Here is a 25,156-nt window from a genome sequence, read left to right as displayed (position 1 = left end):
AATTCCATTTTTGAAACAATGATCCTGCACTGTAGAAGTACTATACTTGCTTTTTATCGAGGAGCCACATCTGTGATAGTTAACTCGTTGATCCAACTTGTTGAATGACTACTTGAAGAGAATGCAGAAACAAATAACTCGTCCCTCTCCGTAAAAAACGCTGGTTGCTTAGGTTGCCGCAACGTACCTTCACCGCCCAACATCATAATTACAGATGGCATGTCTGGTCCGTCTCCTGCATTTTGTTGAACACATAACAACCCTACTTCTATTGATCTTAACACTTCGGGTGGATGACACGATTCGACTAAATCTGCATCGAGTAATTCCATTGACCTTCCTTCGTTATAGAGAATCCACGCCTGAATACAACGCGGAGTATAAAAGTAATTAGGTGTACCCATTTGACCCATGACCCGTTTCGACCTGTTACCCAACCCGAACCATTTGGACCCTTTAAAAATTTGATCGGTTTGGCCTGTTAGAATACAGCAAGCAGAGTCAAACAAAAGTCAAATTACCATTGTAGGTAATTTTACTATTGGGATCAGAAAGCAGTTTCATCATATCCCGAAATAGAGGCTGCACATCCAAACGGCTAAAAGATCAGAACCAACAAGCAGCTTTCCTTTTTTATCAAGGTGGTTCCAAAAGTGATTTGGATCCTTACCTCAATATAGAATTAGTTGTTAGATATTTGATGTATAAAAGAAAGCTAATAGCAATTGTAAAATCTCAATTCAGTTAAGTAATAAAAACTGATCAAGTATTCATTAACAGCATTCAATCTTTATTTTCTTAACATGGCCAATGACCCATTTCAACCCATAACTGTTTTGACCCGTTACCTAAACCGACCCAACCTGACCCGTTTGCCAAGTATACTTTTGAATAATGGACTTACATGTCCAATTAGATTATTGTCGTGCCCAGGTTGGATGAACCCTCTATTCTTCTTCCCACTCACAATTTCTAGCAGCAACACGCCAAAGCTGAATACATCCGATTTTTTTGAGAATAAACCATCTAGTGCGTACTCTTGGAGACATGTAACCACTGCAAGCAGTGTAATCGAATATGAGCGAACTGATAAATAAATTCAGTAAAAATAAATTAAGAAATAGGTTGTTTATATGGTTTACTATGTTCCAACGACTCGTTCTGTGTTGGCTTCTATTTCGTTTCCTCCAAACCTTCTAGCTATACCAAAGTCTGATATTTTTGGATTCATATCTTGATCAAGTAAAATGTTGCTAGCTTTAAGATCTCTACGGATGATTCTTAATCGCGAATCTTGATGCAGGTAAACAAGTCCTCGAGCAATTCCTATAATAATGTTGTACCGCTTTCTCCAATCCAGAAGTACACTGAGTGTTTTCTCTGCACGCCCAACATACTCGTTTTGTTATTTATTGCTTATATTCAAAATTATGTAATCTTTATAACTGATTCTGACAAAAAATAAATGAGTCTAAGCTTCTATTTGGCATGTACTCGTAGATCAGCAGCTTCTCATCTCCCTGTATGCAACAACCAAGAAGTTTCACGAGATTTCGATGTTGTAGTTTTGAAATGCAGATGACTTCATTCTTGAACTCGTCTAGTCCTTGACTCGAACTTCTAGAAAGACCCTTAACTGCAATCTCTTGCCCTTCTTCTAGCACACCCTGGAGATTTACATATTCTAACGTCAAAAACTATACGAAACTGCAAAGGTGACTTCCATTTCTTACATTGTAAACAGATACATGCTTACATTGCACTTACCTTTTCATTTTTTAGGGTTAAAGCTACAAATAGGCTATATACTTTGTCAAATGTCCCGATGTAGGCTATATGTCCATCTTCGTCTCACTGTCGGCTATATACTTTCAAAAAGTGTTCTCATGTCAACAATTGGTTACCAATTACCGGTACATCCAGTCAAAATAATTACGTGTCATTTTTTGTTTTTTTAAAGGTATTATAGTTTCTCTTTTGTTCCAATGTAGCCTATATAGTTTCATTTTTTGTTCCAATGTAAACTAATAAATATGATGACACGACATCAACTTTTTTGGTTGAAGGTTAAAAAAGTATAATCGTTTATATTATTAACTTTTTGAAGTATATAGCCGACAGTGAGACAAAAATGGGTATATAGGCTACATCGGGACATTTGAGAAAATATATAGTACCTTTAACCCATTTTTTTATTCTCTACATAATTAATGAAGATGCAAGTTTTTTTATACTACCTTATAAACCGGTCCAAATCCACCCTCGCCAAGTTTATTGCCAGGTGAAAAGTTAGCTGTAACATCCCGCCTTTTTCCGTTAAATTTATTTTTAACACCGTCTTTTTTTTTTTTAATAATACCTTTCGTTATTTAAATTCGTAGTTTCCGTCGACTAACGTTCATAATAATTCCGTCATTTAATTATAACATCTCTCGTTAACTTGTGTTTTAAAAATATTCGATCGGTTAAATCCCGCACCCGCTTCTAAACTCGAGGGACTAAAATTGACACGGGGCAAACTAGTTGACTAGGTCAACTAGTCCACCCCAATCACCACCATTCAACCACCTCCATCTCTCCCTCTTTCTTTCTTTTTTCTCTCAAGAACACAAACATAATTCATCATCTAAATTCGGATCGGGAATCAAACTTCAAAACAAATTACATATTCGTGATCCTCTCATCATCCTCTTCGATTTGGTACCAATTTCATCCATTTTGGGTAACATTTCTAAAACACTAAACTTCTCCAAATTCGTTTTATATACTTGAAATTGTGTTAGTTAGTGTCTATGGCTCGTGTGTAACATGAATATATGTTTTGTTTGCTCGATTTGTGGTTTGGAGTAACTAGTTTGAGTTTTTGAAATGGGTTTGCTTAATCTTGCATTTTGGAAGATTAAATGTTGTTTGATTGTTAAAGTTCATGTTTTAATTGTGTTACTAGTATCACTAGCTTCGTTTTGATGCGTAGGTTGATTAAGAAAACTTCAAAAACCCGATTATTGATTTTTGTGAATTTTGGTTAGGGTTTGTTAGACTTTGAAATGAACTTTTGATGCGTTGAATGCTTGTTAATGTTGTTAGTAAGTGTTTAGATGCAATGTATGCTTAATTACCTTCGAAACGGCATATCGTATGTGTAAATTGGATTCCCGAATCATAAAATACGTTTTACGAACTTGAAACTTTGAAAATAAACCTTTCTTGATCAATTGACGAGTTTTCGGTTATTGAAATTGGTGTTTTTGTTTGATGAAACGTGTTTAGTTGTTTTCCTTGTCAAATTACCTTTCCAACGATATATAGTATGCATTTTGGATGTTTTCGGTTCATAAAATATGTTAATTTGAGTTTTGGTTCGTGACTTGGACCATTTTTCTGCAAACTGCATGTTTCCCAGGTATTGCGCGCCGCGCATATACCCGCGCGCCGCGCAGAATTAGAAATCCCAGATGTTTGCCTTCGTGGTTAAGTTCTGACCAGGATTTACACTTGGGTGCGCGCCGCGCAACCCATTGCGCGCCGCGCATACTGCCCAGCTCATTTTGTCTTTGTTTTTCATGTCACAAAAATGTTTCCCGCTTTACTATAACCCCGTTTACCATGAAACTTGACTATTATGCTCGTATATGACTTCTCATCATGAGAAAATTGTCGGACACCCGACCCGAACGCGTTGACTTTTTCGTTGACTTTGACCAAGTTTGACTTTTAGTCAAACTTAACCAAACTTTTATACAATCATTCTAACATGCTTTTATACTTGTTTCTTGTATGAAACTTGACAACGTGATTCACATGCTATACTTAATCGAGTCGTAACGAGCCATAGGACTAATTGAACACATTTCGCCCGACCTTGTGTCGTAACCGGTTAATTGATATAACTTACTTGTTTAGGTCAAGGCTAAGCAACTTTCATGCACACGTTTACTTGTTGAAGTACCTTTATACTCGTGCACTCGAGGTGAGATCATAGTCCCACTTTTACTCTTTTTGAACTTATATTGGGATGAGAAAACATAAACGATTCTTTTGAACTAAGTGAACACAAGAACGGGAAAACAAACATTCTACATACGAGTTTAGAACAAAAATCCTCAATTCGATTATCATTAGTTACACTTGCCGGGTGTAAGCGAGAACTTATGTTATATGGCCATATGGGTTGACAACCCTCATCTTTGACGGTTCGCTACCGTCTACGGATGAAATATATTTTCGAGAATCAGTGTTTGTTCTAGCACTAAGTGATGGGGTATACAATGGAAGGAATGTTAAGCTTTGATAATTGGGTGCTCGTGAAACAAACTTTTGGAATGTATTACTATTATTTCATTGATGCAAACCTTGTGGTTCACTTGTACTTACTTACTTAAACCTATGATTTCACCAACGTTTTCGTTGACAGATTTCTATGTTTTTCTCAGGTCTTGCACGATATGTGAAACATGCTTCCGCTTACTATTTGATACTTGCATCCGATGTCGAGTATACATGCATTTCATGGAGCGTCTTTTGACTTTACTTTAAACCGTGTCGCCTAGATTTCAATCGTACTTATAACGTTGTAACTTAACTTTGGTTGAACAATTCTTGTAAACTTTGAAACAATCTTTATTTTGAAATGAAGGCGACATATTTTGGTCAAACGTTATCTTAAAGACTTATAATCAGGTAATGGGACCCACGTAGCCGACGCCGTCACTTGACGATTTGTCGGGGTCGCTACAAGTGGTATCAGAGCCTTGGTTGTAGGGATTTAGAGTTCATTTGTGTCCACCCCGAGTCATAGGGTACATAGGTGAATCTAGACTACAACCGGCATATAGACTGAAGTAGGAATTATTTGACTAATTGTGCATTTATACTCGAACTCTTCTATCATATCTAACTCGTATTTGATCTTGATCTTACGTTGATAAATTTTGTTGATGCGCCACCTTGACTTTATGAAGTAATGTTAAATGCACATGAGAATCAGGGTAATATAATTTCCGGGATTATATTACGGTGATTCACATGGACGTTCCGACATTATGACGTAAAGAATTTAAGGCGAGTCAAGGAAAAATTTCCTCTCTATCCTATTTCCATACTCCGGTTAGTATTGTTGAAAATACTAACCAACGATATTCTTGTCTCATGAAGGAACAATGGCTCACCAAGGTCAACACAATACTCCTCTCGAAACTCTAGAACAAGCTCTTCAACGAATGATAACCACCGCCGTGGGTACGGCCGTGGCCGATCACTTTTCTAACAACAACAATCATGGAGCCGGTAATTCAATCGAGGGTTGCTCCTACAAGAACTTCATGAAGTACAATCCTCCCACTTTCGATGGAACCGGAGGACCGGTTACTCTCACCCGATGGTTTGAACAAATGGAGACCGTTTTTAACACAAGCGGTTGTCGAGACCAAGATAAGGTCAAGTTTTCCACCCTCACCTTCACCGGCATTGCTCTCTCGTGGTGGAACACGTATGTACAATTGGTGGGGAGCGATGAAGCCCACACACTCTCTTGGACCGAATTAAGAGAAAGAATGATCACCGAATACTTTCCGCGCGACGAAACTCGAAGGCTCGAACAGGGTCTAAGGAATTTAAAAACAGTCGGAAATGACCTCGAAGCTTATAATCAACGGTTTACCGAACTAGTCTCGATGTGTCCAAATCTCATGACTCCTGAACCCCTAAGAGTCGAACTTTACATGGATGGCCTCCCTAAGAGCATTCAACACAAGGTAATGACATCTCAACCCACTAACCTACAAGAGGCTTTAACAATGGCCCGCCAAGCCTTAGAAACGGTGAATGAAATGGAAGCACCGGCACCAATGGTCGAGAACCACCCGAGTAACAACAAAAGAACATGGGAAGCCTCTCAATCAAGCAACCACAACAATAACAACAACCCCGCCAAGAAGCCTTTTACCTCCAACGACAAGAAAAGCTATGCCGGAAAACTACCTTTTTGTAACGAATGCCACAAGTGTAGTGACCCGAACTTTTCCATGTTTATATATATTAATTGAGATTGATATTTACATGATTAAATGTTTCCAACATGTTAAGCAATCAAACTTGTTAAGACTTGATTAATTGAAATATGTTTCATATAGACAATTGACCACCCAAGTTGACCGGCGATTCACGAACGTTAAAACTTGTAAAAACGACATGACGATATATATATATGGATATACATATGGTTAACATGAGATTATGATAAGTAAGTATCTCCATAAGTATATTAACAATGAGTTATATACATATAAACAAGACTACTAACTTAAGGATTTCGAAACGAGACATATATGTAACGATTATCGTTGTAACGACATTTAAATGTATATATATCATATTAAGATATATTAATATATCATAATATCATGATAATATAATAATTTAACATCTCATTAGATATAATAAACAATGGGTTAACAACATTAATTGAGATCGTTAACTTAAAGGTTTCAAAACAACACTTACATGTAACGACTAACGATGACTTAACGACTCAGTTAAAATGTATATACATGTAGTGTTTTAATATGTATTTATACACTTTTGAAAGACTTCAATACACTTATCAAAATACTTCTACTTAACAAAAATGCTTACAATTACATCCTCGTTCAGTTTCATCAACAATTCTACTCGTATGCACCCGTATTCGTACTCGTACAATACACAGCTTTTAGATGTATGTACTATTGGTATATACACTCCAATGATCAGCTCTTAGCAGCCCATGTGAGTCACCTAACACATGTGGGAACCATCATTTGGCAACTAGCATGAAATATCTCATAAAATTACAAAAATATGAGTAATCATTCATGACTTATTTACATGAAAACAAAATTACATATCCTTTATATCTAATCCATACACCAACGACCAAAAACACCTACAAACACTTTCATTCTTCAATTTTCTTCATCTAATTGATCTCTCTCAAGTTCTATCTTCAAGTTCTAAGTGTTCTTCATAAATTCCAAAAGTTCTAGTTTCATAAAATCAAGAATACTTTCAAGTTTGCTAGCTCACTTCCAATCTTGTAAGGTGATCATCCAACCTCAAGAAATCTTTGTTTCTTACAGTAGGTTATCATTCTAATACAAGGTAATAATCATATTCAAACTTTGGTTCAATTTCTATAACTATAACAATCTTATTTCAAGTGATGATCTTACTTGAACTTGTTTTCGTGTCATGATTCTGCTTCAAGAACTTCGAGCCATCCAAGGATCCGTTGAAGCTAGATCCATTTTTATCTTTTCCAGTAGGTTTATCCAAGGAACTTAAGGTAGTAATGATGTTCATAACATCATTCGATTCATACATATAAAGCTATCTTATTCGAAGGTTTAAACTTGTAATCACTAGAACATAGTTTAGTTAATTCTAAACTTGTTCGCAAATAAAAGTTAATCCTTCTAACTTGACTTTTAAAATCAACTAAACACATGTTCTATATCTATATGATATGCTAACTTAATGATTTAAAACCTGGAAACACGAAAAACACCGTAAAACCGGATTTACGCCGTCGTAGTAACACCGCGGGCTGTTTTGGGTTAGTTAATTAAAAACTATGATAAACTTTGATTTAAAAGTTGTTATTCTGAGAAAATGATTTTTATTATGAACATGAAACTATATCCAAAAATTATGGTTAAACTCAAAGTGGAAGTATGTTTTCTAAAATGGTCATCTAGACGTCGTTCTTTCGACTGAAATGACTACCTTTACAAAAACGACTTGTAACTTATTTTTCCGACTATAAACCTATACTTTTTCTGTTTAGATTCATAAAATAGAGTTCAATATGAAACCATAGCAATTTGATTCACTCAAAACGGATTTAAAATGAAGAAGTTATGGGTAAAACAAGATTGGATAATTTTTCTCATTTTAGCTACGTGAAAATTGGTAACAAATCTATTCCAACCATAACTTAATCAACTTGTATTGTATATTATGTAATCTTGAGATACCATAGACACGTATACAATGTTTCGACCTATCATGTCGACACATCTATATATATTTCGGAACAACCATAGACACTCTATATGTGAATGTTGGAGTTAGCTATACAGGGTTGAGGTTGATTCCAAAATATATATAGTTTGAGTTGTGATCAATACTGAGATACGTATACACTGCGTCGTGGATTGATTCAAGATAATATTTATCGATTTATTTCTGTACATCTAATTGTGGACAACTAGTTGTAGGTTACTAACGAGGACAGCTGACTTAATAAACTTAAAACATCAAAATATATTAAAAGTGTTGTAAATATATTTTGAACATACTTTGATATATATGTATATATTGTTATAGGTTCGTGAATCAACCAGTGGCCAAGTCTTACTTCCCGACGAAGTAAAAATCTGTGAAAGTGAGTTATAGTCCCACTTTTAAAATCTAATATTTTTGGGATGAGAATACATGCAGGTTTTATAAATGATTTACAAAATAGACACAAGTACGTGAAACTACATTCTATGGTTGAATTATCGAAATCGAATATGCCCTTTTATATTAAGTCTGGTAATCTAAGAATTAGGGAACAGACACCCTAATTGACGCGAATCCTAAAGATAGATCTATCGGGCCTAACAAACCCCATCCAAAGTACCGGATGCTTTAGTACTTCGAAATTTATATCATATCCGAAGGGTGTCCCGGAATGATGGGGATATTCTTATATATGCATCTTGTTAATGTCGATTACCAGGTGTTCACCATATGAATGATTTTTATCTCTATGTATGGGATGTGTATTGAAATATGAAATCTTGTGGTCTATTGTTACGATTTGATATATATAGGTTAAACCTATAACTCACCAACATTTTTGTTGACGTTTAAAGCATGTTTATTCTCAGGTGAATATTAAGAGCTTCCGCTGTTGCATACTAAAATAAGGACAAGATTTGGAGTCCATGTTTGTATGATATTATGTAAAAACTGCATTCAAGAAACTGATTTCGATGTAACATATTTGTATTGTAAACCATTATGTAATGGTCGTGTGTAAACAGGATATTTTAGATTATCATTATTTGATAATCTACGTAAAGTTTTTTTTAAACCTTTATTTATGAAATAAAGGTTATGGTTTGTTTTAAAAATGAATGCAGTCTTTGAAAAACGTCTCATATAGAGGTCAAAACCTCGCAACGAAATCAATTAATATGGAACGTTTTTAATCAATAAGAACGGGACATTTCAACAAGCATCACTTTGAAGGATGTGGCAGGTTTCACCACCGGCGCCAAGGACCCGTCGCTCGAAAGATGCCCAACGCACACAGAACGGGTGCTTGCTTCGAATGTGGCCAACTGGGTCATTTTAGGAATGTGTGCCCAAATAAGAAAATCAACCCCAACGCACGCCGTTGAACCTTCAACATCGACACCTAGGATGCCCGGAACGACGATGGACTAGTAACGGGTACGTTTCTTCACAACAAACCGTATACTTCATACTTATTCGATTTCATTACCGTTAGACGTTTTATAACCAAGTCTTTGACTCGTGCTCTTCGCACTCCACTTTTTCCCTAGACACTACTTAGGCAATTTAAGTGACCAACGGAATATATTGTGTGCCTATAAATTTTATCAGAGGATATACGTTAAGAATTATGACTTGACACCTAAAGAACTAAGGAGCTCAAAACCTATTCGTTAAGGAGAAAATTTTTTTTTTTCTTTCTTTCTTTCCTACAATTATGTATGGATTTTTGTGAACTAAATAATTTTCGGTTGGAAACCGATACCCACTTCCTCGTATCCATGACCTCATGATTATTTGCGTGAAACTCGTGTGTATTCCAAATCGACCTCCGTTCCGGTTATCACCAATTGGGGGTTAAGGGAGACGATGTCTCCTAAGCCATTTCCGAACTCACAACGTTAGTTGTAAATCTCTCTTAGTACCGTTTGATTTATTTAGGACTCCGTCCGTATTCATGAACCTCCTAAACCACGTATGCAACTTATCTAGACAAATCTGTTATCGTATTTATAGATGACATCTTAACTTATTTAAGTAAAGAAGGAAAACGAACAACATCACCATCTTACGCTCGAACTTTTGAGAAAAGAGCAACTTTATACCAAATTCTCCGAGTGAGAATTTCTGTTGAACGAAATCCAATTTTTTTGACCATGATGTTAATGGTCAAGGCATTACAATCAATCTCGAAATCGAGCCACATGTAATCAGGAAACTCTCCCAACTCAGACTTGTATTCGTAAAATCTTAGATCTCGTCTATTTTTACCGAAGATTCATTTCTGACTTTTCTCGTGTTACACGACCTTTAAACTCGTTAACTCACTAAGGAAAACTTTAAACCTCTTCATGTCTGAGCCTTGAACGTGATTCTTCACACCAACCTTCCTAGCTAAATTCGTATAGCACTAGATGGAACTCAAACATGGAAATATTTCTACTTGAACGCCGAAAGGCATACTCTCTCGCCTCAAAAATCAACATAACTGAAATTCGTTATTTTGCACGAAGAATTCGAATACTAAATTGTGGATCCGATCAATTTTCTCGTCATCCCGTACCACACTACCTACCTCTGTTATTTCACCGTCACCGTCTGATATTACTGGGATTTAAGATAACACACAATCCAACGATACTTCACTCTTCTTTGACTTAACGCCCTTGTGTTTCTGATAATCGGTCAACTATTATTCAACCCCGAACTATACAACTACGTGTACTACCTCGTTTCTCTTTCAGACTTCAACTTTTGACAACTAGAGGCACGTTATGGCAACCTCGAGATGTAAACTCATCCTATTCTAAGTCCTCATTTCGCTACTATCTTTACCGTTCGCATTTCCGTTTAAAGAAACTCCTTGTAACATTTCTCCATGGATAGAGAAATTCCTCATATTACCTTAGTATTCGCCACGAGGGTGAATAGTCCTAACGAACATTTTTTTTTCGAACCCTAACTGACTTGTTCAAACATATCTTAAGAGATCCTATTCTAACACGGTGTACCATTGCCAATTACCTCGGATCAAAATACTCGTATCGCTTCTAGTTTTGCAAGAAACCTTGGAAACCCACTTGGACATACGTACCGCGTATCTCCCACAAACAGACGAACCGAACAAGCGAACGATTTACGTCTTCGAAAGACATGTTACAGACTGGTATTGTCACCTTCAGTAGTTCCTCTTACAACGACAGCTATCACTCGTATATTAACGCAGCACTTTCCGAAACCCTATATGACCGCTAATGTCATACCCCTGTTCATTTAACCAAAGCATCAACCACCGAAATCTGAACTCCATCAAGAAACAACAATTGAAATCATTCAAATCCGAGGAGGGCTCGAGACGATTCGTAGTCGCCAAAAGAGTTATACCAAACTTAGATGAAAACCTCACAAATCCCAGTGTGTAACCGCGTAATATTGAGAAACCGCACCTTGGAAAGGTGTAATCCATTTTGGGAATCGAGAAAGGCTATAGCCGCAATATTGAACCTTTTGAAACCTTGGGGCGTATTGGAACCGCTTCCTACCGTTTAGAACTTCCGACTCAATTAAGTTTCCGTTTACCTTACATTTCGTGTAACAAAAATAGAAACGTGTCCTGCGGAACAGGAACGTGCAATTCTTCTAAATGCACCAACTATTGAAGACAAACTTCTCTTCGTAGGAAAACCAGTTGAAACCGGGGATCGTAAAAATCCAAATTCATGAGAACACTCAAGAACGTACCTTCACTTATTCGTAGCATTGACATCTCCGGTCTCGAGTGAGAGGTATCGATTACTACTTCCAACTAAATTTCGGGACGAAATTTCTTTTAAGGTGTAGGTAATGTAACATCCCGCCTTTTTCCGTTAAATTTATTTTTAACACCGTCTTTTTTTTTTAATAATACCTTTCGTTATTTAAATTCGTAGTTTCCGTCGACTAACGTTCATAATAATTCCGTCATTTAATTATAACATCTCTCGTTAACTTGTGTTTTAAAAATATTCGATCGGTTAAATCCCGCACCCGCTTCTAAACTCGAGGGACTAAAATTGACACGGGGCAAACTAGTTGACTAGGTCAACTAGTCCACCCCAATCACCACCATTCAACCACCTCCATCTCTCCCTCTTTCTTTCTTTTTTCTCTCAAGAACACAAACATAATTCATCATCTAAATTCGGATCGGGAATCAAACTTCAAAACAAATTACATATTCGTGATCCTCTCATCATCCTCTTCGATTTGGTACCAATTTCATCCATTTTGGGTAACATTTCTAAAACACTAAACTTCTCCAAATTCGTTTTATATACTTGAAATTGTGTTAGTTAGTGTCTATGGCTAGTGTGTAACATGAATATATGTTTTGTTTGCTCGATTTGTGGTTTGGAGTAACTAGTTTGAGTTTTTGAAATGGGTTTGCTTAATCTTGCATTTTGGAAGATTAAATGTTGTTTGATTGTTAAAGTTCATGTTTTAATTGTGTTACTAGTATCACTAGCTTCGTTTTGATGCGTAGGTTGATTAAGAAAACTTCAAAAACCCGATTATTGATTTTTGTGAATTTTGGTTAGGGTTTGTTAGACTTTGAAATGAACTTTTGATGCGTTGAATGCTTGTTAATGTTGTTAGTAAGTGTTTAGATGCAATGTATGCTTAATTACCTTCGAAACGGCATATCGTATGTGTAAATTGGATTCCCGAATCATAAAATACGTTTTACGAACTTGAAACTTTGAAAATAAACCTTTCTTGATCAATTGACGAGTTTTCGGTTATTGAAATTGGTGTTTTTGTTTGATGAAACGTGTTTAGTTGTTTTCCTTGTCAAATTACCTTTCCAACGATATATAGTATGCATTTTGGATGTTTTCGGTTCATAAAATATGTTAATTTGAGTTTTGGTTCGTGACTTGGACCATTTTTCTGCAAACTGCATGTTTCCCAGGTATTGCGCGCCGCGCATATACCCGCGCGCCGCGCAGAATTAGAAATCCCAGATGTTTGCCTTCGTGGTTAAGTTCTGACCAGGATTTACACTTGGGTGCGCGCCGCGCAACCCATTGCGCGCCGCGCATACTGCCCAGCTCATTTTGTCTTTGTTTTTCATGTCACAAAAATGTTTCCCGCTTTACTATAACCCCGTTTACCATGAAACTTGACTATTATGCTCGTATATGACTTCTCATCATGAGAAAATTGTCGGACACCCGACCCGAACGCGTTGACTTTTTCGTTGACTTTGACCAAGTTTGACTTTTAGTCAAACTTAACCAAACTTTTATACAATCATTCTAACATGCTTTTATACTTGTTTCTTGTATGAAACTTGACAACGTGATTCACATGCTATACTTAATCGAGTCGTAACGAGCCATAGGACTAATTGAACACATTTCGCCCGACCTTGTGTCGTAACCGGTTAATTGATATAACTTACTTGTTTAGGTCAAGGCTAAGCAACTTTCATGCACACGTTTACTTGTTGAAGTACCTTTATACTCGTGCACTCGAGTTGAGATCATAGTCCCACTTTTACTCTTTTTGAACTTATATTGGGATGAGAAAACATAAACGATTCTTTTGAACTAAGTGAACACAAGAACGGGAAAACAAACATTCTACATACGAGTTTAGAACAAAAATCCTCAATTCGATTATCATTAGTTACACTTGCCGGGTGTAAGCGAGAACTTATGTTATATTGCCATATGGGTTGACAACCCTCATCTTTGACGGTTCGCTACCGTCTACGGATGAAATATATTTTCGAGAATCAGTGTTTGTTCTAGCACTAAGTGATGGGGTATACAATGGAAGGAATGTTAAGCTTTGATAATTGGGTGTTCGTGAAATAAACTTTTGGAATGTATTACTATTATTTCATTGATGCAAACCTTGTGGTTCACTTGTACTTACTTACTTAAACCTATGATTTCACCAACGTTTTCGTTGACAGATTTCTATGTTTTTCTCAGGTCTTGCACGATATGTGAAACATGCTTCCGCTTACTATTTGATACTTGCATCCGATGTCGAGTATACATGCATTTCATGGAGCGTCTTTTGACTTTACTTTAAACCGTGTCGCCTAGATTTCAATCGTACTTATAACGTTGTAACTTAACTTTGGTTGAACAATTCTTGTAAACTTTGAAACAATCTTTATTTTGAAATGAAGGCGACATATTTTGGTCAAACGTTATCTTAAAGACTTATAATCAGGTAATGGGACCCACGTAGCCGACGCCGTCACTTGACGATTTGTCGGGGTCGCTACATTAGCAGTGGCATTAGCAATCGTAGAGAAGCAAAATAATGGTAACTCCATGGCTTAATCTTGGCTGTTGAAGATTTCCCCTGCATATATTTAAAAAAAAAGATACAAATGTTGTAGAATAGCAACGAAGTTTAATAATCTAATATTCTTAATTAGGACCGTTTTAGAGCTAACTTGATCAGAATCTTTTACCTTCCTTTATTCGCTCAAAATGATTTCTTTTTATACGTGCGTACGATACCCATGTAGAGATGCAGACTATAAGAACAATCCCGGGAATGATTACAAGCAAGACGATTTTAACGCGTGTGTCTCCATTCTTTTTGGAAACTGGTTCAACAACTGTATGGTATATAACAAAGCAACAAAATCGGTTAAAAATCAACAAACAGGACTGCAAAAGATAATTTCCTTTACATTTTTACCTAATTCAGATGAAGCCATTCTTACGAAGATATCTTGACCGCGGTTGACTTCTGCAAACACACGAATATCTATAAGATCATCGAACCAAATCAAGCAATCTTTCCCTACCAAACTAGTTTGTTGATTCGCATAAGCCGTACAACTACAATTCTGTAAGCATTTTGCTTCACATTCAACCAAACTCATACTCATGTTATACCAGGTACTCTCTGTGTCCGGTCGTTTTACATTCGAGTACTTAATAAACCTTTCTGATCCATTTCTGCAATCCAACGATATTCGCCTAACACACCCACCCGACCAATCACCAACGTCCCAACCCTCTTCGTTTCTCGGCACAAATCTTTTTTCATCCAAACAACTACAAGACTGTTTGATCGTATTAAAATTGCAGCTTCCGTAGGCCCCACATATGTTGTAATTATCACATACGTCACCAGGTAACGAAAAACTAAGGTGCCATTTTTTAGCTTCTTCTAACCACACCCAATTTTCTAACTGCCCAGCTGTGTTTACGCTTGCCCAAGTTAACAAAGAACTATTTTCAATGATATAAGTAAACAACGCCTCCTTAGCGTTTAAAACTACAACCCATGAATAGTTTACGGTCTTGTTGAACAGGTTAACTCCAGTAAACCGCTGATTAGTCCATGGTCCGCCTCGGTATTTAACCAACGAACGCTGTTTTAGTTTGTTTTCAGGGTAACCGAGTGTGTCGGCTCCCCAAGTGAACTCACCTATACGGCTATACCTGGATCTCGACTACCTTTCCATGACGATAAACGCCATTCGATACCTCTCGAATAATCTCTCCCTATCTTCATTCCAGGTAATTGAGTGTCGGTTGGATAATCAAAGCTCTGCCACATCATCACCTTCTCTCGTTCGTCCATCAACATTAGATTTCCGGAATCGTGAAGCTTTGCAGTTGCATTCTTTGATGTGACAGTTGTGTTTGATGACAAGACGATGCTGTTATTGTTCGAAAGGGCTAAAGTTCCGGAATCGGTGATCTTTAACATAAGGGGTGATGCACGTGTTGAAATGTCCCGTTCTTATTGATTAAAAACGTTCCATATTAATTGATTTCGTTGCGAGGTTTTGACCTCTATATGAGACGTTTTTCAAAGACTGCATTCATTTTTAAAACAAACCATAACCTTTATTTCATAAATAAAGGTTTAAAAAAAACTTTACGTAGATTATCAAATAATGATAATCTAAAATATCCTGTTTACACACGACCATTACATAATGGTTTACAATACAAATATGTTACATCGAAATCAGTTTCTTGAATGCAGTTTTTACACAATATCATACAAACATGGACTCCAAATCTTGTCCTTATTTTAGTATGCAACAGCGGAAGCTCTTAATATTCACCTGAGAATAAACATGCTTTAAACGTCAACAAAAATGTTGGTGAGTTATAGGTTTAACCTATATATATCAAATCGTAACAATAGACCACAAGATTTCATATTTCAATACACATCCCATACATAGAGATAAAAATCATTCATATGGTGAACACCTGGTAACCGACAATAACAAGATGCATATATAAGAATATCCCCATCATTCCGGGACACCCTTCGGATATGATATAAATTTCGAAGTACTAAAGCATCCGGTACTTTGGATGGGGTTTGTTAGGCCCAATAGATCTATCTTTAGGATTCGCGTCAATTAGGGTGTCTGTTCCCTAATTCTTAGATTACCAGACTTAATAAAAAGGGGCATATTCGATTTCGATAATTCAACCATAGAATGTAGTTTCACGTACTTGTGTCTATTTTGTAAATCATTTATAAAACCTGCATGTATTCTCATCCCAAAAAATATTAGATTTTAAAAGTGGGACTATAACTCACTTTCACAGATTTTTACTTCGTCGAGAAGTAAGACTTAGCCACTGGTTGATTCACGAACCTATAACAATATATACATATATATCAAAGTATGTTCAAAATATATTTACAACACTTTTAATATATTTTGATGTTTTAAGTTTATTAAGTCAGCTGTCCTCGTTAGTAACCTACAACTAGTTGTCCACAGTTAGATGTACAGAAATAAATCGATAAATATTATCTTGAATCAATCCACGACCCAGTGTATACGTATCTCAGTATTGATCACAACTCAAACTATATATATTTTGGAATCAACCTCAACCCTGTATAGCTAACTCCAACATTCACATATAGAGTGTCTATGGTTGTTCCGAAATATATATAGATGTGTCGACATGATATGTCGAAACATTGTATACGTGTCTATGGTATCTCAAGATTACATAATATACAATACAAGTTGATTAAGTTATGGTTGGAATAGATTTGTTACCAATTTTCACGTAGCTAAAATGAGAAAAATTATCCAATCTTGTTTTACCCATAACTTCTTCATTTTAAATCCGTTTTGAGTGAATCAAATTGCTATGGTTTCATATTGAACTCTATTTTATGAATCTAAACAGAAAAAGTATAGGTTTATAGTCGGAAAAATAAGTTACAAGTCGTTTTTGTAAATGTAGTCATTTCAGTCGAAAGAACGACGTCTAGATGACCATTTTAGAAAACACACTTCCACTTTGAGTTTAACCATAATTTTTGGATATAGTTTCATGTTCATAATAAAAATCATTTTCTCAGAATAACAACTTTTAAATCAAAGTTTATCATAGTTTTTAATTAACTAACCCAAAACAGCCCGCGGTGTTACTACGACGGCGTAAATCCGGTTTTACGGTGTTTTTCGTGTTTCCAGGTTTTAAATCATTAAGTTAGCATATCATATAGATATAGAATATGTGTTTAGTTGATTTTAAAATTCAAGTTAGAAGGATTAACTTTTGTTTGCGAACAAGTTTAGAATTAACTAAACTATGTTCTAGTGATTACAAATTTAAACCTTCGAATAAGATAGCTTTATATGTATGAATCGAATGATGTTATGAACATCATTACTACCTTAAGTTCCTTGGATAAACCTACTGGAAAAGAGAAAAATGGATCTAGCTTCAACGGATCCTTGGATGGCTCGAAGTTCTTGAAGCAGAATCATGACACGAAAACAAGTTCAAGTAAGATTATCACTTGAAATAAGATTGTTATAGTTATAGAAATTGAACCAAAGTTTGAATATGATTATTACCTTGTATTGGAATGATAACCTACTGTAAGAAACAAAGATTTCTTGAGGTTGGATGATCACCTTACAAGATTGGAAGTGAGCTAGCAAACTTGAAAGTATTCTTGATTTTATGTAACTAGAACTTGTAGAATATATGAAGAACACTTAGAACTTGAAGATAGAACTTTAGAGAGATCAATTAGATGAAGAAAATTGAAGAATGAAAGTGTTTGTAGGTGTTTTTGGTCGTTGGTGTATGGATTAGATATAAAGGATATGTAATTTTGTTTTCATGTAAATAAGTCATGAATGATTACTCATATTTTTGTAATTTTATGAGATATTTCATGCTAGTTGCCAAATGATGGTTCCCACATGTATTAGGTGACTCACATGGGCTGCTAAGAGCTGATCATTGGAGTGTATATACCAATAGTACATACATCTAAAAGCTGTGTATTGTACGAGTACGAATACGGGTGCATACGAGTAGAATTGTTGATGAAACTGAACGAGGATGTAATTGTAAGCATTTTTGTTAAGTAGAAGTATTTTGATAAGTGTCTTGAAGTCTTTGAAAAGTGTATGAATACATATTAAAACACTACATGTATATACATTTTAACTGAGTCGTTAAGTCATCGTTAGTCGTTACATGTAAGTGTTGTTTTGAAACCTTTAGGTTAACAATCTTGTTAAATGTTGTTAACCCAATGTTTATAATATCAAATGAGATTTTAAATTATTATATTATCATGATATTATCATGATATTATCATGTATGAATATCTCTTAATATGATATATATACATTAAATGTCTTTACAACGATAATCGTTACATATATGTCTCGTTTAAAAATCATTAAGTTAGTAGTCTTGTTTTTACATATGTAGTTCATTGTTAATATACTTTATGATATGTTTTCTTATCATAGTATCATGTTAACTATATATATATCCATATATATGTCATCATATAGTTTTTACAAGTTTTAACGTTCGTGAATCACCGATCAACTTGGGTGGTCAATTGTCTATATGAAACATATTTCAATTAATCAAGTCTTAACAAGTTTGATTGCTTAACATGTTGGAAACATTTAATCATGTAAATATCAATCTCAATTAATATATATAAACATGGAAAAGTTCGGGTCACTACACGTGTGACCGGTTGGTTTCTGTTTGCAACCCAAACAACTGTTCTAACAGAAATGTTCTTGTACCAAATACCGAGATACCTGTTCTCGGAGTTATCAGGCTTGAAAAATCCCAGTTCGAATATGCCCGTTGTCGAGACCAACGTGTCTCCATCTCTTAAGAAACGTGAATTTGAAATGGTGTCGAGTTCAGCAGCGTAGCTATTGTCAGTAGAAAAAAGTAAACAAAACACGAGAAATGGAATCATCGCGTTGGTTATTTGTAACAAATGATTTTGTACATTCTTATAGCGCTAGTGACAGTTAACTAGTAATAAAACAAAAGTGATACTTGAATAGTTGAATGTCTTTTTCGTAATAATGATCTTATCACTGCATTCATTTAGCATACGGAGCAAATGGACTGGCATTTTTTTTTTTTTTTCCAATACTAGTGTACAACAACCACATATCCCACGGTTTAATAGTGTCTTTGGGATTACAAAAACTTTAACACATAAATTTGTATAAAATGACTTAGTCAATCGTATGATATGACTCGCGAGTTAGCACATATAGTAACTGTTAGAAATAAATTTGTATTTCATGACTTGAGTTAATCATATGATTTGATGATTCGATAGATAAAGTATTAAAGGGATTAAGAGAAACTGAAATAGTTTGAGTGGTAACCTCTCATGCTATATCAGTTTCCATACATGTGTTTGTACATTTTTTAATATACTTTTTTTGGTTTCATAAGCGGATAACCATTTTCTGATTAAGTGGAGTTTGAGATTTAGCTTTGACTGGCATTATTTTGTTTCCCTACATGTCTACATCCTTGACGTCAGAATAGTTGTATATATCATTTATTTTGTGTTTATATCTTAAATTAAACTACTACATTAATTGAAATGAAGATAAACATTATGTCAAAATCGTTGTATGTATAATTTATTTTGTATTTATATTGTATGTATCTTATTTTTTTTAACAGCAGTACGGAATCACCTAGGGAATTTAATCACCCACGCGTTCATCTCCTACGCGATGTGCGGAAGACACGCTTGGGTGAAATTCAAGGGTAAATGAGCAACCTTGTGGGCAATGCTGCACCCCAAGGGAGTCGAACTCCTGACCTTACGCTAAGAAAGACAGACCACTACCACATGAACTACAACACAATGTTATTTTATGTATCTTATTATCCTATTGTATTGCATTAAATGATATGAAGACAAACAAGGCATTGATGTGGTTACCCTTGATGGAGTCGACAAATCGCTTTGTGATGACTAGCGGATTGACAACAGATAGTTTGGTGAATCGGCATGTTTTACAACCTTCGGTGAAGACTGTCTTGGACAAATTAGGTTCTCCATGTTCAAGTAAATAGGGTTTGAGATTCGGGTCTGTGCAAATGTTTAATGACTGTTCTGATGGGGGTATTTTTGGCCAGATCAGGTGAAGACAGTTTGAAGTTGTCGCCCCTCAAAATGTTTTTGTTGCGAATGTATCTGAATCGAACTGTGGTATTTCTTGTGAGTTGTGACCCTCCTGTTATGTATGGTTCCAGTAATTATATTGATTGTAGTTGTAATTGTGGTGTAAAGTGTGTGAATGGATATGGTAAGTCAGTGGCTAATTATGGTTTCTTTTGACTAAGAATACTAATATTGGGGCTTTAACTAAAAGTGGCAGTGGGGTTTTTAAAGTGTGTGGTATTGATGCATCTAAGGTTGCGAAAGTAGTTTCAGCAATTGACAAAGGAGTTAGTTTCGGGGATATGAAAAAAATGTCCAAAGTTAATTCGAAGTCAAGTGAACATAGTAAGGATTTAGTCAATGGTTTCTTTTGATGAGTCAGAGTCGAATGTTAACAACATTATGTTTGCGGTTGGATAGAATTGTTTGAAGAAGGGGAAAAAGAGAAAGAATGAAGAATTGTCGGCAAAATGAAAGGTTGAATCGAAAGTTGAAAGGCCAAAACCGATTTTGATTGGTCGTAGTTGTAGATGGTATTGTGATTGCGAGGTTCCCTCGTGTTGTGATTTTTGTAAAGTGTGGTATGTTTTGAATACGGATGTTCCAAGATGTTTACTTAGCGAGGTTAACTGAGGTAAAGAAAGAAGGCGATCGAGGCTTCCACATCAGATGCTTATAAACTTAAAGATAACATCGACGACTTGAATTACCGAGACGAAATTCAAAACTTGTTAATGGGCCCTCAAAATGGAAGAGATGGTGGCTCATAGGCAATTGGGAGAGGAAATATATCCGCGGTGGTTTTCGCGACATTCTGAGATATAATGACACCGTTGGTCGAGGAAGCGCACCTAGTGATGGGTCCGCTAGCTTGTTATCTTACAAGATTGAGAATCGGTTCGGGAAAAACTCTTTGGAAGAGACGGTCGTAAATGAAAAATTGAATAGGGCGGGTCTTCGAGGTTGATTGTTATGGTCCGTTGTGTGTTTCTTTGGTTGGTTTCGTTCCTTGCAGTTTCGTCTATTATTTAGTTTTTTATTTGGTTAATATGTTTATAAAATTTTTTGGGATGTTAGGGATGTTCGCTTATATATGTTATTTTATTTAGTTAGTTGCGTTTTAGGCGCGAGCCTTCTCGTTTTCCCATAGTCCTTTTGTATTCTCTGTTGAGGACGTTTCTTTTGGAAACGTCCTCGTTTCTATATGAGTATTCGTTTTTCGTAAAAATAATAAAAAAAAATATATGGTTAGAGGCTTTTGTCGGTCCCCCACAATTGGTATTTTTAGGGAGAGTTGGGATCTTTCAGTGACTCTGTAACAACCCGACTTCGTTATACCAAAAATACGACAAAAAAAAAAAATTTATTATTTATTCAGCAAGTGGCGCGGCGCGCCATAATGGCCGCGCGGCGCGCCAAAACAGTCTGTCCGAAAATGTTTTAAATGCGAAAAAGATAGACCTCTTCCCGACATATTTAGACCAAACGCTTTTCACCACACATTCATATGTATAAAACTAACACGAACCAATCATTAAACGAGTTTTTACAAAATGGGGCCCACATTGGCCGTTTTACGACTTTCGTACAAAATACAAGTTTCTATCCCAATTTACATTTAGACGAGTTAGGACTCTAAAACCCAACCCGATACCAAGAGCATAATCGCGGGGACTACCAAATCCCCAATCCGCGTCCGCATATCCGAAAGCTACCCCCATCGAGCCCAAGCGCTCCTACGCAACTAGTCTATCAACTAGCTAGCTTCACAACAATTCCTGTAAAAAGGTAAACAACGAGAGGGGTAAGCTTAACGCTTAGTGAATGCAATAATTATACATACACATATATAATCTACTTACTTGCATCACTTACACAACCTCATACGCGGGATCAATAATTCGACAATCATGCAACAATAATATGCATATACCAATATCCACATTCCACAAGTAGCTAATAATACAATAGCATACGATTCATAATTAAATACTTCAATACATAATTCACATAACCTTGGTTAACCAATTCGAACAAGGGAAACGGTACATACAAGACCGTTGGAGTTCATAACATCCGTTAGTGCTACTTAATCAACGCGTAGTCACTAATCCCCCGGGTGATGTCTTAAACAACGCGACTCACTCACCCTTTACAATGTGGCGTCTTAAACAACGCGACGATTCCACATGCCATTCAATACGATGGATGGTGTCTTAAACAACGCGACATCCCCTCCATTACATTGTGGTGTCTTAAACAACGCGACATCCACTTCTTTACCATGTGGTGTCTTAAACAACGCGACATCCACTTCTTTACAATGTGGTGTCTTAAGCAACGCGACAATGCCACATTCATGCAACACAAATAAATACATTATATACACATACGCATAATTATTCCACTCACCTTGACACAAGGATGATGATTATGCACTTCCGAACTTCAAAGCAATGTACCTAATACATTAAGTACACTTTCAATACACGAACTAGTGGAACTAGCCACATTACTTACACTTGAGCATTTGATGACCCAATTTGTATTAAATAACTCGACTACACAAAAACCGTCCTAAATTGGCCAAGACACATGTCAAATCACCAAAGCTAGTGATTTAAAGTCTACTAACTTAGATCAACACAACATAGGGTAATTCATACCCATTTCACCCAAACTAGGTCAACATTACTATTTTGACCCATTTCAACGCTTAAACTTACAAACTTGGTCAACTTAACCCATTTACAATTCTTTCAACATTCAATAAGTGTTTAGTGCTTAACGACACAATTAACACTTGCAAATCTCATTTCATTTGACCAAAACTAGTGTCATTACCAACTTTGACCCATCAAAGTTAACCCATTTTGACATAAGTCCCAAAAACATCTTTAATCACTAACGGCTAGTGATTTACTTTCCAAAATACTAATTAACACTTTAATCAAGCTTTTAAATACTCGGTTCATCAATTCTTGACCTCATAACTTAGTTTGACACCAAATCAAGGTTAACACCCATTTGTCATACAAACATGTTCTTATAAACTTCTACACACTAACACACTTACCAACTAGTGATTAAACACCCAAACCATGACCAAATTCATCCTCAAACCCTAAACCCACAATAATCGGGTTTACATACACAATACATAAAGTAAAACCCCCAAATTCATGAGAAATAGGGTTTATAACCCAAACTAGTTCAATCCCTAAATATGAACAAGAATTTTAACAATTAGATTCGGAGTTAGAACATACCAACACTACTACAACGTAGCCGTGAACGAGGAGAACAATTTTAACTCTTGAGACCCGGCCCGAATCACTCTTCTTCTTGCCCAAACCTCCAATTCCCTCTCTAGAACCACTCACTCTCTCTCTAGGGTTTGATATGTGTGAGAGTGAAGAAAAGAGGAGGAAATGAGTTAGGATAAGGTTTTGGATCAGTTTTGATGACCCCAAACCGGCCCCAAGTGAAAAGACCAAAGTACCCTTCATTTACCCTTTAAAAAAGGCTGAAAAATTGCATCAGACCCATTCGGCGCGCCGCGCCAAATGGTGGAGCGCCGCTCCATTAAGCAGGTCAGATTTCAGAAACTCGTTTTGGCCATAACTTTTCGACCGTAGCTCCGTTTTCGATGAATCAAATATCGTTGGAAACGTAATAAGATTTCCTTTCCAATGGTAAGGTTTTGAAACATCAACTCAAACTTTATTTGGGGTCGAAAAGGTACGTACACTTCTTGTTACTCCAAACAACGTCCAGTTTTTCTTCGACGTTCGAGCAATCAACACGTACATGCTTCGTACACTTCATACACACATCGTACACCATAAATACATTATGTGCAATAAATATTTGGGTCTTACAACTCTCCCCCACTTAAACTCGATCACGTCCTCGTGATCTTCGCCACTTAACCAATCCGGACCTACACTCTACGGTCTTTTGACATGTATCCAACTCGATGTCCGCAATAATTCCAATAACGATTTCCATTAATCCGAAGTTTCACCACACGCTATTAATCACTAACGTGCATTACCGCAACAAGCGATATCCCACGCGCCCAATTTTCAAACTACCCACTTAGGAAATATTGAAAACACCATACATTCCTTCGAGTTCTCTCGGCTACAACTCGCAACAAGCTACATTCCTTCAACGAAGAAATCTCGGTATCGCCCACTAATCACACTAGGGGCACGAATTTCCCATAAATTAATCCGCACACGACCATCCGCCACTGGATTAATCCAGGACGACGATAATACACCATGAGTTAGACGAAACATCAACACTCGACACAGAGTTTCTCCCCTAAACCTTCAACACGACCACACAAAACGGCCCCTAGTACTAGCATGGAAACTATTTGCGTACTAGAATCCTGTCAACGGTGAATTATTACCCCAACAATTCGCAATTCGTCACGCGACCTTCAAAAATATTCACCAACGCCGGGTGAACCCTTCTACCTAAACCGCCCGTTAAGGATGGTCTTGACATTATAATACAACTAACGGGTCGCATTACTAGGGAAAACACCCTCGCAAACAAACAACAACCGCGCGTCTCTATGTGAGACAATCGGAACCGGCACTCCCCACCTCACAATCATCCA

The 25,156-nt window shown here is 36.3% G+C and overlaps 1 pseudogene; it reads right to left on the bottom strand.

Annotated features, from left to right (window-relative positions):
* Positions 1-25: 25 nt before the first annotated feature.
* On the bottom strand, positions 26-20,678 carry LOC139851751 (G-type lectin S-receptor-like serine/threonine-protein kinase At4g27290; annotated as a pseudogene).
* Positions 20,679-25,156: the final 4,478 nt, after the last annotated feature.

Source organism: Rutidosis leptorrhynchoides, chromosome 6 (assembly GCF_046630445.1).
Source record: "Rutidosis leptorrhynchoides isolate AG116_Rl617_1_P2 chromosome 6, CSIRO_AGI_Rlap_v1, whole genome shotgun sequence".
NCBI lineage: Eukaryota > Viridiplantae > Streptophyta > Magnoliopsida > Asterales > Asteraceae > Rutidosis > Rutidosis leptorrhynchoides.
The sequence above is the reverse complement of the archived record's forward strand: the minus strand, read 5'-3'. Positions and strand labels throughout refer to the sequence as shown.